Below are 16819 nucleotides of genomic sequence, written 5' to 3' on the forward strand. Positions count from 1 at the left end.
ACCCCAGTGGTGACTGCGCACCAAGACAATTGACTTCCATCAACCATCACCCTCTGGGTCCAATCACGGAGCCAATTTCCTAGCCAGTGGATTGTGGTGGACCCGAGGGCACAGTTAGGCAGTTTTGCCAAGAGGTGATCATGCAATACCAGCTTGAAGGCTTTTTTAAAGTCAAGATATATGACACAAATCTCTTCTCCCTTGTCCAGTTGATAGGTCACCTGGTCATAAAAGGAAATTAAATTGGTCAAGCAAGACCTACCTGAAAAAACCCGTGCTGGCTATCTCTCAGGATGTTGTCATCAGCCAGTCTGTTAAGGATGGCCTCTTTTGATAATCTTTTCCAAGACCTTACCCAGGATAGAGGCCAGGCTGATGGGCCTGTAGTTTGCTGGATCCACTTTCCTCCCTTTCTTGAACGTAGGCACCAATTGGCCTTCTTCCAATCTTCAGGCACTACACCAGAGCACCAGGATTTCTCAAAGATCCATGCCAGGGGCTGGGCTATGATGCTAGCCAGCTCCTTGAGTACCCTGGGGTGTAGACTGTCTAGGAGTTCCTCTCAAGGTGTTCCTTCATGAGGTCAGCATTGATAGAGGGTAAGGAATCTCCCTCACCCAGGCCTCCCTGTCCTGTAGTAGGCAGGGGTGTCCCATGGGACTGGTGGAAAACTGACACAAAGTACCCATTTAGCAAGTCTGCTTTTTCCTGGGTGTTGGTTGTCAGTTGTCCCATCTGGTTTAGCAGGGGTCCAACGTTGCCATTGCTTTTCCTCCAGCTCCCCACATATTGAAAAAGGACTTTTTACTGTATTTGATATTTGTAGCTAGCTGGAGTTCCATCACAGCCTTGGCTTTCCTGGTTCACTCTCTGCAGGTCTAGACCAGTGCAGAGCATTCCTCCTTGGTGGTGGATCTAGTCCTCCATCCTTTGTAGGTCTGTCTTTTTAGATGCAGGAGGTCTGCTAGTTCCCTGGATAGCCAAGGGGGCTGTTGTGCCCTTTTGCTGCCTTTCCTCCGAGATGGGATAGACTTTGCTTGTGCATCCAGGATTGCTCTCCTGAGGAGCAACCAGTCGTCCTGCACTCCCCTCCCCTTTGGGTTGTGGCCCTTTAGAGCCTCACTGACAAGCCTCCTTAGCTTGTCAAAGTCAGTTTTCCTGAAGTCAAGGACTTCTATATTACTGACTGACTTGCCAGCTTTATGGCGGATGGTAAAGGTGATCAGCTCATGGTCACTTAAACCAGCTTCCCTTTGATCGTTAGGTTGCTGATTAGGTTGTCCCCAGTTGCCAGTACCAGGTCGAGCAGCGCTTTATGTCTCGTTGGCCTGTAGACTTCCTGCGTCAGATAGAGCTCATCCATGCATGAGAGAAAGCTTTGCTACCACTCGGATTTGGCCGAGAGCTCTTCCCATGAAATGTCTGGGTAGTTGAAGTCTCCCATGACAACCATGCACTGGGAGCGTGCAGCCTCAGCCAATTCCCTGGCAAACTCCTGGTCAAAGTCTTGATCCTGGGTAGGGGGTCTGTAGTAGACTCCCACCATAGTGTCCCCTGTGCCGTGTTCCCCACAGATTTTAACCCAGAGGGTCTCAAGTCATCTGCCCTGGGGCCCAGAGTCGGCTTGCAGGGACACATAGCTTTTCTTGACATAGAGAGCTACACCCTCTCTCCTGTACAGGGTGTAGCCGTCTATACCCATGGCCCAGTCATGGGTGTAGTCCCACCAGGTCTCCATTATCTCTACAACATCATAATAATTTGTGTTTTGCAGGAGGATAAGTTACCCCTGTTTATTCCCCAAGTTCCTGGCATTTGTGTATAGGCATGCAAGTGTCCCTTTGGGGGCCCTTGTCTTGTCTACAGTTCATTCCAGGGCTGGGGAAAGGGTAGGCTCTCTTAAGTGTCTTGGCCTGCTGGCTTTGCAAGGGTTGCTCAGTGGGCCAGCAGTGACAGTAGTCCCCCCGTCCCCCGGCAGGCTTAGTTTAAAGCCCGGTGGAGCAGGTTGAGAAGAGCCTCCTCCCCAGCGGAGAGAGGTGGAGGCCATCCCTTCTCAGCAGCTCACTGCCTCTCTCTCCAAAGAGCGGACTGTGATCATGGAAGCCAAAACCTTCCTGATGACACCAGCGCTGCAGCCTTTGGTTCACTACCTGGATCCTCTTCTCCCTCTTCAGCCCATAGCCTGAGACTGGGAGGATTGATGAGAACACCACCTGCGCCCCCAATCTCTTAAGCCCCTCTCCCAAATCTCTGTAGCATTTCATCACCCAGCTGGAAGCACTCTGAGCATAGGGTAGTGGTCAATGGGCTGGAGGAGTTCAGGGATCTTCTCTGCAATGTCTCAGATTTGGGCTCCTGTGAAGCAACAGACTTCTCGGGCTAAGGGATCAGGGCAGAAGATTGCCTCCTCAGTCCCCCTCAGGATGGAGTCTATCACGAGAAACACTTTGCGTTTTGTCTTAGGGAGAGCAGGGGCTGTAGCTACAGTACAGCCTGTGTTGCCTGCAGGAGCTGGCAACTCAGCAGGCTCTGCTGGGGCTGCAAGAGGCTCATACCTGTTGCAAAGCTCCAGTGGGATGGGGACCTTGGTGCGCTGGGCCTTGGGGCCCTTGATCACCTTGATCCAGCCCCTGGGCTGGACACCATGGGAGGTCCTCAAGTCCTCCCTTGTCCTGGAAAGTGACCATGGTCTACCCTCTGCCTCCCGGGGGAGAAGGGCCTGGCAGTAAGAGTCAATCTCCTGCTCACAGTCCCTGATGGCACGCAGTGTCTGGACTGCAACCTGGAGCTCCTCCAGCTGGTACTCCAGAGACCCCAAAAGGGAGCAGACCTCACAAGGGGAGGTGACCATGCTCCCGCACCCCAGAGCCTGAAAAAGTGACAGGCAGCTCCCACAACCAAGAGCCAGGGGCTCTGTCTGTGTGGAGCCTGGAACCATGGGCTCCGCCTTGGTGCAGGCCTCTGAGGCGACAAAAGGGGAGGCCACAGACCCCAAGGAGACCCGAATGGCGTGTGCCCATTCATGGCATGCCGCTAGTAGGTCAGCTATGGCTGGGACTGCCTACACTTGGGGGCTCACAGGCAGGGCCTTGGGCCCCCCCATGCACTCTCCTGTGCAAACTCCCATGCTAAGTCACACACTGGGCCCAGGAGCACACCTGTTTGCATGGCCTATTCGCGAGGCTCTGGTCACGCGGCTTCCTGGGTGAAGTAGGACCTGGTGGGGGGGGACAGGGTGTGACCCTCCTCAACCCACTCAGCCCACTCCCAGCTGTCTAGGTCCCTCCCAACACAGGCCCCTGCTTAGCTACGGGCAGGCCAGGGCTCGTCAGGGGTCCTGGGGTCTCTCCTGGGATCCCTGGGTTCATGGGGGCACAGCGGGCTTATACCTATGTGTCTTGCACCAGAGCTGGGACCAGTATGAAGCTTCTGTTGTTGCCAGGCCCTTTTCAAACTCCGCACATGTGCAGAAGGGCCGGCTGGTGCCTTGCTGCTCTTGGGGGGCTAAGGGGGTTCCCTCCCCTGCACCAGAGGAGGGGACAGGTAAATATTCCTCCCCACTCAACCTGGCTCGCGCACTGGCAGCCTGGTCATGTGGCTCCCTGTAGGGCCGGGCCAAGTAGGAGCTGGGGTGTGACCTTCCTCGGCCCACTCAGCCCACTCGCAGCTGTCTAGGTCCCTCCCACCACAGGTCCCTGCTTACCTGTTGGGAGGCTGGGGCTCGTCATCAGTTCTGGGGTCTCTCCTGGGGTTCCTGGGCTTATGGGGGCACAGTGGGCTTACACCTGCGTGTCTCGCATCAGAGCCAGGACTGGTATGAGGTGTCTGTCATTGCTGGGCCCTTTTTAAAACTGGTTGGTGGCTCTGGAGTCTTGATTTGGTTCAGAACATGCTGTTTCTGCCACTCCCACTCTTCTATCTCCTGTTGTCATCATAAGGTTTCAAAGAAGTGAGACTCTCGTGGAAGATTCTTCCTCCATTTGGGGTGGTCCTGAGTGATAGTCTCCTATGAGTTGATGTCGATATTACATGTCTTCAAGTTGGCCTTGACGATGTGCTTTAAATCCTTTCTGTGCCCTGCTCTTAAGCATACACCTTGATTGACCTGGGAGAATAAAACTTGCTGCTGGAGTCTGGAGTCAGATATCTGGATGACATGACCAGCCCAGCAAAGTTGATGTCAGATGATCACCACCTCGATGTCCATGGTATTTGCTTGTGAGAGGATGCTAATGTTAGTGTATTTGTCTTCCCACGGGATTCAAAAGACCTTCTGCAGATAGTACCAATAGTGACTTGAGGTGTCTCCAGTGATTCAAAGTGCATCCTGTACATTGTCCACAACTCAGATCCATACAGTAAGGGTGGGGTTCATGACTGCCTGATAAACTATGAGCTTGGTTTCCGATCTGATGTCATGTTCTTTGAACAACCATTTCCTCAGGTGTCCAAAGGCTGCACTTGAATTTTCAAGGTGATGTTGGATTTCTTTGTTGATGTCAGTCTTCTGCAAGACTTGGCTCCCTAGGTATGGGAAATATGCAGTGAGTCCCCACTGTAAATCTGAATTACTGGAGCTGGGGACTGCTCGCTAAGAGCTTCACAATGGAGGATTAGTCTTCTCAATGTTAAGCATCAGTCCCATTTTTTTTTATGCTTTGATAAAGACATTGATGATTGCCTGAAGATCTACTTCTGAGTGAAGCCCAATGACTGAGCTTGGGTTGGTCTTGGTTTTGACTTGTAGTTGGGTGAAATTAAACAGTTTACCACCCATTTGATAGTTTAGCACCACTCTGACTGGAAGCGTGTTGGTGATTGGATGTAACATTGCAGTAAGGGATATCAAGAAGAGTGTTGGAGTGATGATGCAGTCTTGCTTAGCTCATGCCTTAACCTCAAAGAGATATGTGAGAGGTTCGTTACTGAGACCCACCACACTCATACCATCATAGAGCAGGCAAAGAATGGTGATGAATTTCGGTGGTCAGGCATACTTCAGAAGGATCCTCCACAGCACTTCTCTCAGCTGACAAAAATCAAAGGCTTTTGTGATGTTAAAGGAGGCCATGTAGACAGGTTTATGTTGTTCCCTGCATTTTTCCTGCAGCTGGCAAGCGGTGAAGATCACATCAGGTGTGCCCTAAACCAGGGCCCCTTGATGCCCTTAACCAGGGATGGACAAAATGGCAGATATGGCCAGAACCAGACTCCATTTTTCAGGAGCCCTTGCCCACATGGCTCCCAGCTTGTCTCCATGGAGACTGGATGGGAGCTGCGCAGGCAGGGCATGCATGTGAGCAGGGAGCTGCTCTAGGACCAGGATCTTGGGGCAGTGACAGCAAGGGGCCAGGGCAGAGCTGCAATCCACTCCGTAACTGCCCTTGCCTGCAAAACCTATGGTCATCACAGGGGTGTGTTGGGCAGCAGATCACGGTTCTGTCCTTGATCTGCCCCGTTCTATCAAGATCCCATGGTCCCCCGACAGGATGGGATCCTGCCCACCCATCCTGCTTCCAACTGCAGCGCCATCCCAGCTGCCTGGCCACATGCCCTGCCAGTGTGGGTACAGGGTGAATGAGCCAGGGTGCCCAGACAGCAGAGTTGGGTTCAGCAGTGGCAGCCAGAAGGAGCTGCTGCTGCAGGGGATGCTGGGAAATGGAGTCCACCAGGGGCCTGATCTAGGCTATGGGCCGGACTTTTCCCACCCCTGCCCTAAGCCCACAGTAAGATTCTGGGAGGAGCTCTCCAGTAAGTGGATGGAGATGGTTCAGGAGGGTTCTCACCATGATCTTCCCTGTGGTGGACAGCAAGGTGATCCCTCTGTAATTTCCACAGTTGATCCTGCCTTCCTTCTTGAAGATTGTCATGATCATGGTGTCCCTAAGCTCACCTGATATTTCTTCATCATTCCAGATCCTTAAGATGAGCGTATGAAGCTGTGATGTGAGCTTGTCTCCCCACGCTTGAAGATTTCATCAGGGATTCCATCAGTTCAGGGTGCCTTGTTATTCTTCATCTGCTTGATGGCTTTATTAACCTTGTCAAGGGTTGGAGGGAGTCCAAGATCATCTCTGACTGCATGTTGCAGGATGGAGTTGAGAATAATGTCATCAACAACAGTCTTGATTGAGAAGGTCTTAAAAATTCTCCTTCCAATGAGTATTGATGGCTCCCTTTTCCTTGAGCAGGTCTCCTCCATCCTTAGGTCTGGAGGGAGTCGGTCCCTGAGTGCTCAGGCCATAGATGACTTTGGTGGCACTGAAAAAATTGTGCATATCATGGACATCATCAAGATGTTAAATCTCCTTCTCTTATCTTCCCACCATCTGTTTTTCATATCATGAGTCCTCCTTTGGACCTCTGCCATGGGTTGCTAGTGATTCAATTTCTTTTGCTTGGAATTGGTGTCATTTTACCAAGCAAAAAAGGCTTTGTGATTTTGGTTGACCAATTTTGGAACTCCCAGTCATTCTCATCAAACCAGTCTTGATGTTTCCTGGTAGAGAATCCAGTGTCTCTTCACAGGTGCTGATGATGGTGGACATGAAGGCATCCCATGTGCTGCAGACATTCTCCCATTGTTGCTGACTGGAATTCACCAGGTTTTTTTGATGCACTGGTGAAAAAAATCTTGCTTGATTGGGTCTTTGAGTCCTTCAGTGTTGATCTTTTGTCAGCATTGCTTCTGCCGCAGCTGTTTGAATCTATATGAATGACCTAATTAAGCAGACGAGTTGGTGATTTATCCAGCAATTGGCAGCTCCTAACATAGGTTGGGTGATCCGAACATCTTTGTGATCCCAGGCATGAATAATGACATAGTCAATTAAGTGCCAATGCTCAGATTGTGGGTGTTGCTGTATTATCATAGAAGATTTCCAGTCTCTGAGGCATGTGCTGAAGGACTCATGCTGTCCTGAGGAAAATGTTGGAGTTTCTACAGATGACCATTTTAACACAAGAAATATGTAAACTATTTTGGGTAATTTCCAGGGTAGGTGATTGGACCACCTCTGGTCCACAGTCTGGACACCCTAACTGTGAAGAAGTTTTTCCTAGCATTAAGCCTGAAATGGTCTTCCAGGAGTTTGTAGCAGTTACTCCTGGTTTTTTCCAAGGGTGCCCTGGTGAACAGCTGTTTGCCGAGCCCTTGATGTACTCCCCTGATATAGCAGTAAGCTGCTCCCAAGTCCTCTGTCAGCCTTCTCTTTTTTGGGGGCTGAAGAGACCCAAGTCCCTCAGCCTTTCCTCGTATGGCTTGCCTTGCAAGTCTCTGATCATATGGGTGACTCTTCTCTGGACTCTCTCAAGCTTTTCCATGTCCTTGTTGAATTGCAATGCCCAGAACTGGATGCAGGACTCCAGCTGCAGTCTCATCAATGCTGAGTAAAGCAGAAGAATCACTTCCCTGGTTTTGTTTGAGATACATCTGTTGATGCATGCCAGAGTATTGTTTGCCCTGCTGGCTACAACATCACACTGATGGTTCATGTTCATACTATGGTCTATTATTACTCCTATGTCCCTTTCAGTCATGGTTCTAGTTAGTCTGGTGCCACTGAGCCTGTAAGTATGTTGGAAATTGTTTGTCCCCAGATGGAACACTTTACACTTCTCAGTGTCAAATTTTATGTGGTTCCAATCCTCCCAACTTGTCAGCCTGTCTAGGTCCACCTGTATCTGCAGCCTGTTTTCAAGTGTGACCATGCTCCCCCATAACTTGGTGTCGTTTGTGAACATGGGCAGTGAGCTTTTCAACCCCACATCCAAATCATTGATAAAGATGTTGAAAAGCACTGGACCAAGCACAAACCCCTGAAGGACACCACTGGTCACTTCTCGACAGGACAACACAAATCCATTTATTAGAGCCAGCTTCCTACCCACCTAAATGTCGAGCATTTAAGCCCGCAATCCTCCAATTTTCTTGGGAGAGCATCATGAGATACCAGCTCAAAGGCCTATTGGAAGTTTAGGTATACAGTGTTGACCCTCCTCTCTTTTATACATGTGGTGAGCTACTAGGGCTGTGTGAAACACCATCATTTCATTTTGACGTCCATTTCACCATTTCAAAGGGCCAGTGTTTTGTTTCATTTTGAAGCACTGTTCCATTTAATTTTGACAAAGCTGTTTTGCTGTTTTGACTCGTATTGACATTTCACCCATAGGCTATAATGAGGAATCATGAAAATGCCTAACACATTGTCAGTTGTTGTCTGTTTCAGATGCAAATTGCAGGGATGGTAGCCCCTTCTGAGGGCATGAAATCTGCCAAGTTTCAAAGAGATAGATGCAAAGGTTTCCCAGAAACTGCACCTCAAAGTCTTGAAAGCAAAATTTGCCAACAGTGGCAGCCTCCTCTCATCTGGGTACAGATCTGGGATCCCACACCCTCAGAGGGCTGCAGGGCTATCTGGACTCCTCCCAGGGGTGCAGGCTCCCCGATCTGTGCCCCAAATGAGAGGAGGGTGCCCTGTCACCTGGGAATGGCACTGGGTACAGGCTACACCCAGCACCAGAGAAAATTGCTGCTGCCGCCTGTCCCAGGCAGCAGCGGCAGTCTCCCCTCATCCTGCATGCAGTTCTGGGGGCTTACAACCCCAGGATAAACCCAGCAAATCCAGGCAGACCTCCTGGGGGGTGCAAGCCCCTGGATCTGCACCCTGGATGAGTGGAGGTGAGTGCTGCGCCTAGCACCAGACAAAATTGCTGCTGCTGCAGCCTGAGCTTCCTCTCATCCAGTGCAGATCCAGGGGCTTGCACCCCCCGGAGGAGTCTGGCACAGCCTGGCAGCCCTGCTGGGGGTGAAAGCCTCCAGGTCTGTGCCTTGGATGAGAGGAGGATGCTCTGTTACCTGGGACTGGTGCTGGGTGCAGGCTGTGCCTAGCACCAGAAAAAATTGCTGCTACCTCCTGTCCCAGGAAGCAACAGCAGCTTCCCCTCATCTGATGCACAGATCTGAGGGCTCGCACCCCCAGGAGGAGTCTGGCACAGCCAAGAGGGCTTACCAGTCCTTCTGCTACCTTTCCTCTTCATGGGAATGGACTTCTTTTGTGCTTTGAGGATTGTGTCCTTGAGGAATGACCACTCTTCATGCACACCTTTCACCTTCAGTCCTTGGTCCTGCAGCTGACTCCAAGCCAAAACCAAGACCATCCCACCAGTGCTTCTCACCTCCGACCCGCAGTGCCATGCCCCCCACCCCAGCTATGCCAGAAGGGGCCAGCGGTGTCTGAGCTCTATCTGCTGCACACAGGAGGTGGTAGCTGCTGAGCCTGGAGAAGAGCACTGAGCCTGCCTTCCCCCCACTTTCCTCCCCCCGTGGGTGGCACACCCAGAGTGGAGCCAAGCAGAGCCCACAGGCGGCGGGGGCAGGGGAAGGATGCAGGCTGCCCACTGTGGAGCTCAGGGCTCCTCACCCAGCTGCCCTGCCACCACAGGGCCTCCATGGCCAAGTGGGAGGGACCTAGTGTGGGAGGACAGAGCAGGACAGGGAGACCCAGTGCTGCCGCTGCCACTGCCAGGAGCCCTGTATCAGCTGTGCAGCCCTGTCAAGGTGCCCCCTTTTCACCTGGCAAAAGTGGGAGCAGCAGGGTAGCGCAGAGTTGTTTCCCTCCCCAGCCCCAACTGCTGCCAGGAAAGAAGGGGCACCTCACCATGGTGGCGTAACTGGCATGGTACTCTTGGCAGCAGAAGCAGCAGCAGGAGCAGCAGCAGCAGCATTGCGTCTCCTCATCCCATTCTGCTTTCCCATGCTGGGTCCTGCCTCCTGGGCCATGGAGGCTGCCAAGCTGCAGCCCCATGCCCACTGTGGGTACACAAATCTAGGGGACATGTCCCCACCATGCCCCTCAGTAGTTTACTCTGGCATCCAACCCATCCCTGGGAGTGCACACAATTTCAGGGAACCAGCCCCTTCACTGCCCCCTGGATGAGCTGCCCATGGATCTGCCCCATTCCCCAAGCCAGGCCCCACACCTGGCCCCAGGCTCTGGGCATCAGCCCAGCTGGGTAGCACCCCTAGCCTCAGCCCCAGCTGCCAACCCTGCCCCATTCCCTGCTTCATTGGGGTCACCTCAGTTGCTACCCCCCACACCCCTCCAACATTGCCTATGCCCACCTGACCCCTCACAGACTGATCAGCAGGCAGCTGGGGGAGTTGCTCTCCACCACTCCCTGTCTGTATTCTAGGCCACTTGCATGTGTGCGCGTGGACATGCACATGGTGCCCCCTGTGTCCCACTCCTCCCAGCCTCAAGCAGCCCCTTGCAGGCTGGAACTCTGGCAGCCTGCAAGGGGAAACCCACAGTTTCTTACACTTTTTCCTTTAAAGAAGAAAATTCGCATTTTTCTGCAGAAATGGAAAACCCAGATCCCTGCTGAAAACCAGGGACCCCGGTTTTTCCTGATAAAAAATGGCAAATTCTTTGATTAAAACCCTAAAATCCATTATTAAAATAAAAGGCCACTATATATATAGGTATCAGTTGAGCACAATGTTTTCTTGATACATTTACAATTTTAAAGCAATTTGAAAGCCTACCAGTGTCTCAATCACTATAATAAAATAAATTGTAAATACCTATAAATGTTGGTATTTCATTTTGGGTTTTTTATCATGGAAAATTAGAGCTCTACCTGCCCCCTTAGCTCGTCAGGATGTGGGTCCAGGTCCCTAACTCCCAAGCCACAGCCCTTCATTCGTGCTGGTGCTCCTGACTGCCCCCACCCAACAACCCCCTGTAGCCCTGCTGGTGTCCCTCCTCCCCAAGCCCCCATGGTTCTGTCAGTGCTCCTCATTCCCCCCCCCCCCGAGTCCCCAACCACAGTTTTGAGTATCCATGCTTCAGAGAGGGTGGGGTGCAGTCGGAAAATGCCCCCTACGGCCCCCCCAGCCCTGCTCGTGCCTCTCACTCCCCTCCCCTGAGCTTCCTGGCCCAGCTCATGCCCCTTACCACCCTGCACAGCTCCCCCAGCACTGCTGGCACTCCTCACACTTCCCGCACAGCCCCTTCCCCCTCCCCCACCCCTGCCAGAGGAAGCTCCCAGGTACAAGGGCTACAGGGCCAGAGACCCAGGTCCAGAGCCTCCTGTCCCCTGCAGCAGCCCCTAAGCCCCGGCTAGTGTCCTTGGAGGTGGCAGTTGCTGCACCAGAGCAGAGTGGGGTAGGGGAGATGGGGGCCAGCACCTGTGCTGGCTCCAGCAGCCTTACCTGGGGTCCTGAGGGCCTTCCAGGGCAGCAGAGATGCCGACTGGGCCACTTGGAGCCTGGCCACTTGGAGCCAGCTAAAGTGTGGTACTGGCCAGCCAGGCTGTTTTTGGCAATGTATGCTACTGCTGTGTGCACTGCACTTCTTCCCTCCGCCTTTTTTGACACCTTTCAGTGTCAAGTTTTGGCACTGTGCTGCAAATTAGCAGTGCAGCAAATGCTTGCACATGCACTACATGCAGTTTGCAGCACCTCAAATAGCTTTGAGGTGCCACGAACCACATGTGCATGCTCATCTGGACATGCCCATTGGGTGCATCTACTCATACAATTAAGGCAAAGCCACGGATTCTAGAGCACTTTGAGCTGGAGTACACTGCTTTGGGGTGCAGAGCTTACATGTGTGCCCAGGACAGAAACATTTTGAGCCAAGGCAAAGCAGGCCTGGGCTTGCAGCAGGCTCAGGGGGGTCAGACCTGGGTTCTGGATGGCAGTGGCAGGTGACAGAGGGACTGGCTGAGGTACAAGAGTGCTGAATGTGCAGAGCCTTGGGGCTAGGCAGCAGGCAGGGGTCTGGACCCCTGCTGCCTAGGCTGACCAGGTGCAAATTACACCTGCTGTCACTGTCTTTATGAGTGTGTGATCGCAGTTAATTACTCTGTTGTAATTACTCTGCTGGTCTGAATTATTTCTTTGTGCGGAATGATATTTTACCACAGAGCTAATTAGTCATCTCAGCAGTACAGTGCATGTGTAGATGCACCCATTTAGTGTTAAAGAATCATATATAACAGAATAAAAGTGGACAGCTATGGAAGTCTGAGACTGTCCAAGAGAGTCTGCCTTACCTACAGAAAACAATTCTAGACCATTAGGTGTATACCAGCATTGAGATGGACAGATTTTGAGTCTGGGAAAGGGGATTCAGAAGACCTGAACAAGAGGGAACAACATATTTCCCCAAAAAATATCTGGGGAAAGGAAACAAGGATTAATTTTTATGAGAAAAGAAATATATCAATATTTTTTGCCAAAAAAATTACAAAGGCTGCTTTTAGGGGAAAAAACCCCATAAACTGAAAATTTTGACTAGCTCATGTTAATATTTATATTTGTATTGAATAGTATTTGTATTTGAATATTTGTATTGAATAGTAGGTTTAATAATTACTAATTACTAATGTATTATACAGGCAAAATATTAATGTTGGCTGAGGAGGAGAAATGACACAAAATGTTCCTTCAACTGACAGTCCTTCACTGGTCAACAGATATCTAGGCTGTATGGCATCATGTTCCCTTTCAGTCTAGTGGTCTGAATTATTTCTTCTTTGTGCAGAATGACTGGATAGTTCCAGGCTCACACTTGGAATGGTTTCTTGAGCGCATGTGGCTATATAATCAATAGACAGCTACTACATCTAAAAAGTGATTCAGCTAAGGAGATTGTGGAAGGAGACATTTACTGGTAATAGTCACAGCTTCCAAAAAACATTGCATCACAGCTAGTTAGCCATTCAGTTAAAAAGAAACTGTAAAACTAATGGTAATGGTGCCACAATGAAATTTTAAAAAATGAGACAACCAGGACACAGAATCTAATGTGGACCTTCTGCCAATTAATTATTATTAATGGTGTTAATTATTTATCATACACTGTAAGGACAAATACACAGGTCTGTAGAATGGGTGAGGGAAAATTTCTTCCTGACTCCAGCTGTTGATGAGTTCATTCCCTGAAGCATCAAGATTGATAGCTCTTGTCATTTGTATCCCAGCTAGCATATGTATTCTTCTTAGAAACCAGAACCTCATTTTCTCGTGCTTCAGAATGTCACTTCAAAGGACTGGCTGCACAGAAATTGGATTTTGCTACTTGCTTTCAGACCCCAACAGTACAACATACTGATGAATATTGATCATGTTTTTTTAAAGCACCATAACCTGATAATTGGCTGATTACAAATACATTAAAATTGATCAAAGAGATGAGCAAGACTGATTTTCCTCATAGCATAACAGGATCCTTGTATTTTGGCCAAGAAAATCCAGAGGTTAAAAATTCCATGCCTGAATTTGTCAGGCTAACTTACTGGTTGTGCCCATTGGCATGATATTTTTCATCTCTGTCTACGGTGTGGTAACCTTCATTCACACTTGTATTTGTTGGGGAACTCATGAGCATAGCTGCAGGGTGGCTCATTACATGGTTCATTACAGATACTAACCTTGGCCAACAACCCTGTATGCTGTGTTATGGGGCTACCCCTTGTGGGAAAATAGAGCTGTGTTATACAGAGATGCCCCTGGATATTTCCATTTCTAGTGATCTCACTTTAGTATTTGAAGGCGTTACTGTAGATTGATGCAGTCTATTTAATAAGGAGAATTAAGGATTTAGCCATCTGCCTATCATTCTGCATATAATCCAACGAAGAGCCAACAGAAGACTCTTTATTGGCATGCTTCCTATAGGACAAGAATTCCAATAGGATTGTGGTCTACTGAAAAGATCTTTCATGCCTAGAAAGCTGGCATGAATGCTGCAATAAACACACAGCTGTCAGGTATGTCACAGAGAGCACAGAGGATAGGATCTTCATCCCCAAAACATAATTTAGCTGCAGGAGAATCTCCTTTAGTTCTGTATGGTAGAGCAGGTCTTTGGTCCACTGTAAGTAAGCCTTTCACCACTTGAGGGCAATGGCACACATGCTTTTATATAGCATTGCCAGGCAACCCCTTTACACTCCATTATGCTCTTAGGACCCATTTGGGCTACTCCATGCTCCTGTGTAAAACCTGTTATATCCCAGAGAATTTGTATGATTGAGGGAGCCATTCATGCTTCACACCAGAACATGCAGCTTTCTATTGTAAAAGTGGTAATATTTGGAACAAGCATAGACATTCTTATGACTCAGAGTCTTTGTGGGGTTTGCTCTTTTTCCAGCAAAATTAGCTTTATAGCAAGATGTGGCATTTTCCCTTTGGAAGCCACCCTCTTGTGTCTGCAGAGAAACTCAAGGTAGGATCAGGACAAGAAACTGTCATTTCATATTCTTTGGAATTATTTAAATCCCAGACCAGGTTCAAGGGGCCTCTTTTTCCTGGAGAGGAAAAATGTTGCACTCTAGCTTCATTGAAAGTGTTGTCAAGTCAAGAAGGTGGCTCTCTAATAAAAACAACAGAATAAATCTTACAAAGTAAGGGGAGGACCAACATGAAAGGGGAAACAGCTGTGAAGGGGATGAAGCCATCTGAAAGCAAGGTGGGAATGAAAAGAGCAAAGGACTGAAAAGGCTGGGTGTGATCTGTTGAAAGTTCCAGCCAGGCAAGGGTTAAGGACTGTGGTGGTGATAGGGAATGTGTAGGCCCTGTGAATTCATTCACCAGCCTTGTGAGTTTTACCAAGGTTGCTTTTTTTCTCTCTCTCTCTTTACATTTTTTAAAGACGGCTTGTCTGTTTGGCAGGATTTCTCCAGCTCTAGTTTGAAGGTATTTGATTGGCTGGCAGATAGTAGCTCTATCCCTCCAGCGCTTTGAGAAAATGTTGAATATTCTTAGCAGTTTGCTCACACTTGCTGTAGTGAGTGTCTTTTAGCCAAATGCTGAATTGCTCCTGCAATATATTCCTCCTAGGGTTTATGTAGCAAGGTCTTTCCCTCCACCCTTTCATTGACTGCACTCATCATCACTCTCTACCTCCCCTTTCAGACTTACTCCCAACCCCTCCTCCCTTTTTTTTTTCCTTTCCTTCCCATCCTTCCTGCTGGATCTCTAACAATCTCTTGACACCTGAAGGAAAGCCTGGGAGGTGTGACCCATTGCAAGGGGAAAAAAACCAGTACAAGGAAAGTCTATGAAGGTGTGGGGGATGGGGCGACTCCTTGTGTGTAGCTGCTGATTATTTTGCATGGATTGTTGAAGAGAAAAGAGCTGCATTTGGGGGGGACAAACCACGCTCATTGCTCTGGTAAGTGCAAGCACAATGCACACCGTTGCCATTGTTAATCACTTACTTGCTTCATCCCCATGGCATCCTGTATCCTATGTTGCTTGAACATTTCATTATTATGATTATTATCATTAGGTGTATCAGCATCATGCTTCAATCACTAGAGATTGAATTGCCTCTAAAAACACACGTGTGTGTGTGTGTGTGTGTGTGTGTGTGTGTGTGTGTGTGTGTGTGTGTGTGTGTGTGTGTCCCCGGATGACTATTCTCTGAATATGCTTTCAAATATTTTCTAACTCAGCCAGGTGTCTGGATTGGGAATGCTAGGTGCTGCACTAGAACACGTTACTGGATAAAAATGATGATCTTTGCTATTATTGATTTCAAAATCCTACATTCATTATGAGGAACACATTAATTCTTGGGATTACTTAAATATCTGGAGTGTTTGAAAGCTGAAAATTAAAATGGGGCTATTTAACCATATCCTTCAGTTATGGGGCTAGTTTTCTTTACCAAGTGCCTGATATATTCAGTATTATGTTTTATAACAAAGCTACATTTAAAGATCAATTCAGCAGTGGTTATAGCATCCAAATTACATGGTTGTCATGGAGATGGTACAGAGAAGCTGAAGTGATATGACTGCATCTGGACTATGGAAGGTCTTTACTGATAAGTGAGATTTTTTTTCTTTCCTCCTGTGTCTTTTTGTCTGTGTTACGTTGCCATTTCTTTTAATCTTGAATGAAGCAATACAGTATTACAGGATTTAAAGGTTTAGCATGTAGGAAGGTTGTGTTTTTGCCCCCATAGCACTGTATTATTATCTTAATTGTTATATTAGCATCTGTGTCTCGCTCTGTATGAGTGTGGATATTTTTTTTTGGTCAGACTTGGAAAGAGGAAGGCACAAGAAGGATACTTTGCAGATCCATAGCTAGATCTGAAAGTACTTTCTAATGAAGTGCCTAAAATGACTGAATCGCAGTGACATTTTTCACATTTTGGGGACAAAAGGAAATATTCTGTATTACTTTAGCCATATTTCATTCCCATTTTTCCTGGTCTTAACTTTGAGAATGTAGAGATATAGTCACCTGAACCTTTATAACCTAGGCAGTATGACATTTTTTGCAACTGGTAAAGGGAATATATTGGCAACTAAAAATGAAAATACATAATTTATGAGGAAGAAATTCTCCTGCCTAAGGCTAGCTAGAATACAAAGAGTATTTCTGTGGAAAATGCCTGTTATATGTTACAGATGTGTATTTCTGTAGAGTTTGTGACTAAATCATACTATTATACCCTTCTTCATTATATTTGGTGTTCTACCGGTTTTAGGCAGCATTTAATCTGATCTCATTGTGTGCTCAAACAATAAATGTGTAATTTGGAGCTGGACTGACTTCCATCTATATAATACACTGGAAATGCATGGGGCATTGTCTTCATAAATACAGTTTCACCCTTTTTGTTAGCCAGAGTCTATTGTAGAGATGTAAATAAAGTAAAATACATTGGTGGAAAAAAAGCCCATCAGAATGGCAGTGTTTCTGTAATTATAATATCACCAAGCATAGGGGAGAATTAATTGCTAGGATAAACAGAGCTTTGTGGCTGTCGGATCAGGGTAATATTTG

General features: G+C 48.3%; 1 protein-coding gene across 1 annotated transcript in view; it reads left to right on the plus strand.

Moving 5' to 3' along the window:
- The first annotated feature begins 14761 nt into the window (after positions 1-14761).
- PSD2 (pleckstrin and Sec7 domain containing 2) overlaps positions 14762-16819 on the plus strand; it is a 201261-nt gene continuing 199203 nt past the window's right edge. The window contains exon 1 of the mRNA XM_019534783.1: positions 14762-15191. The gene's annotated coding sequence lies outside the window, so the exon portion shown is untranslated. The remainder of the gene's footprint in view (positions 15192-16819) is intronic.

This window comes from Crocodylus porosus, unplaced genomic scaffold (assembly GCF_001723895.1).
Source record: "Crocodylus porosus isolate Cpor-Errol unplaced genomic scaffold, CroPor_comp1, whole genome shotgun sequence".
Classification (NCBI taxonomy): Eukaryota; Metazoa; Chordata; order Crocodylia; family Crocodylidae; genus Crocodylus; species Crocodylus porosus.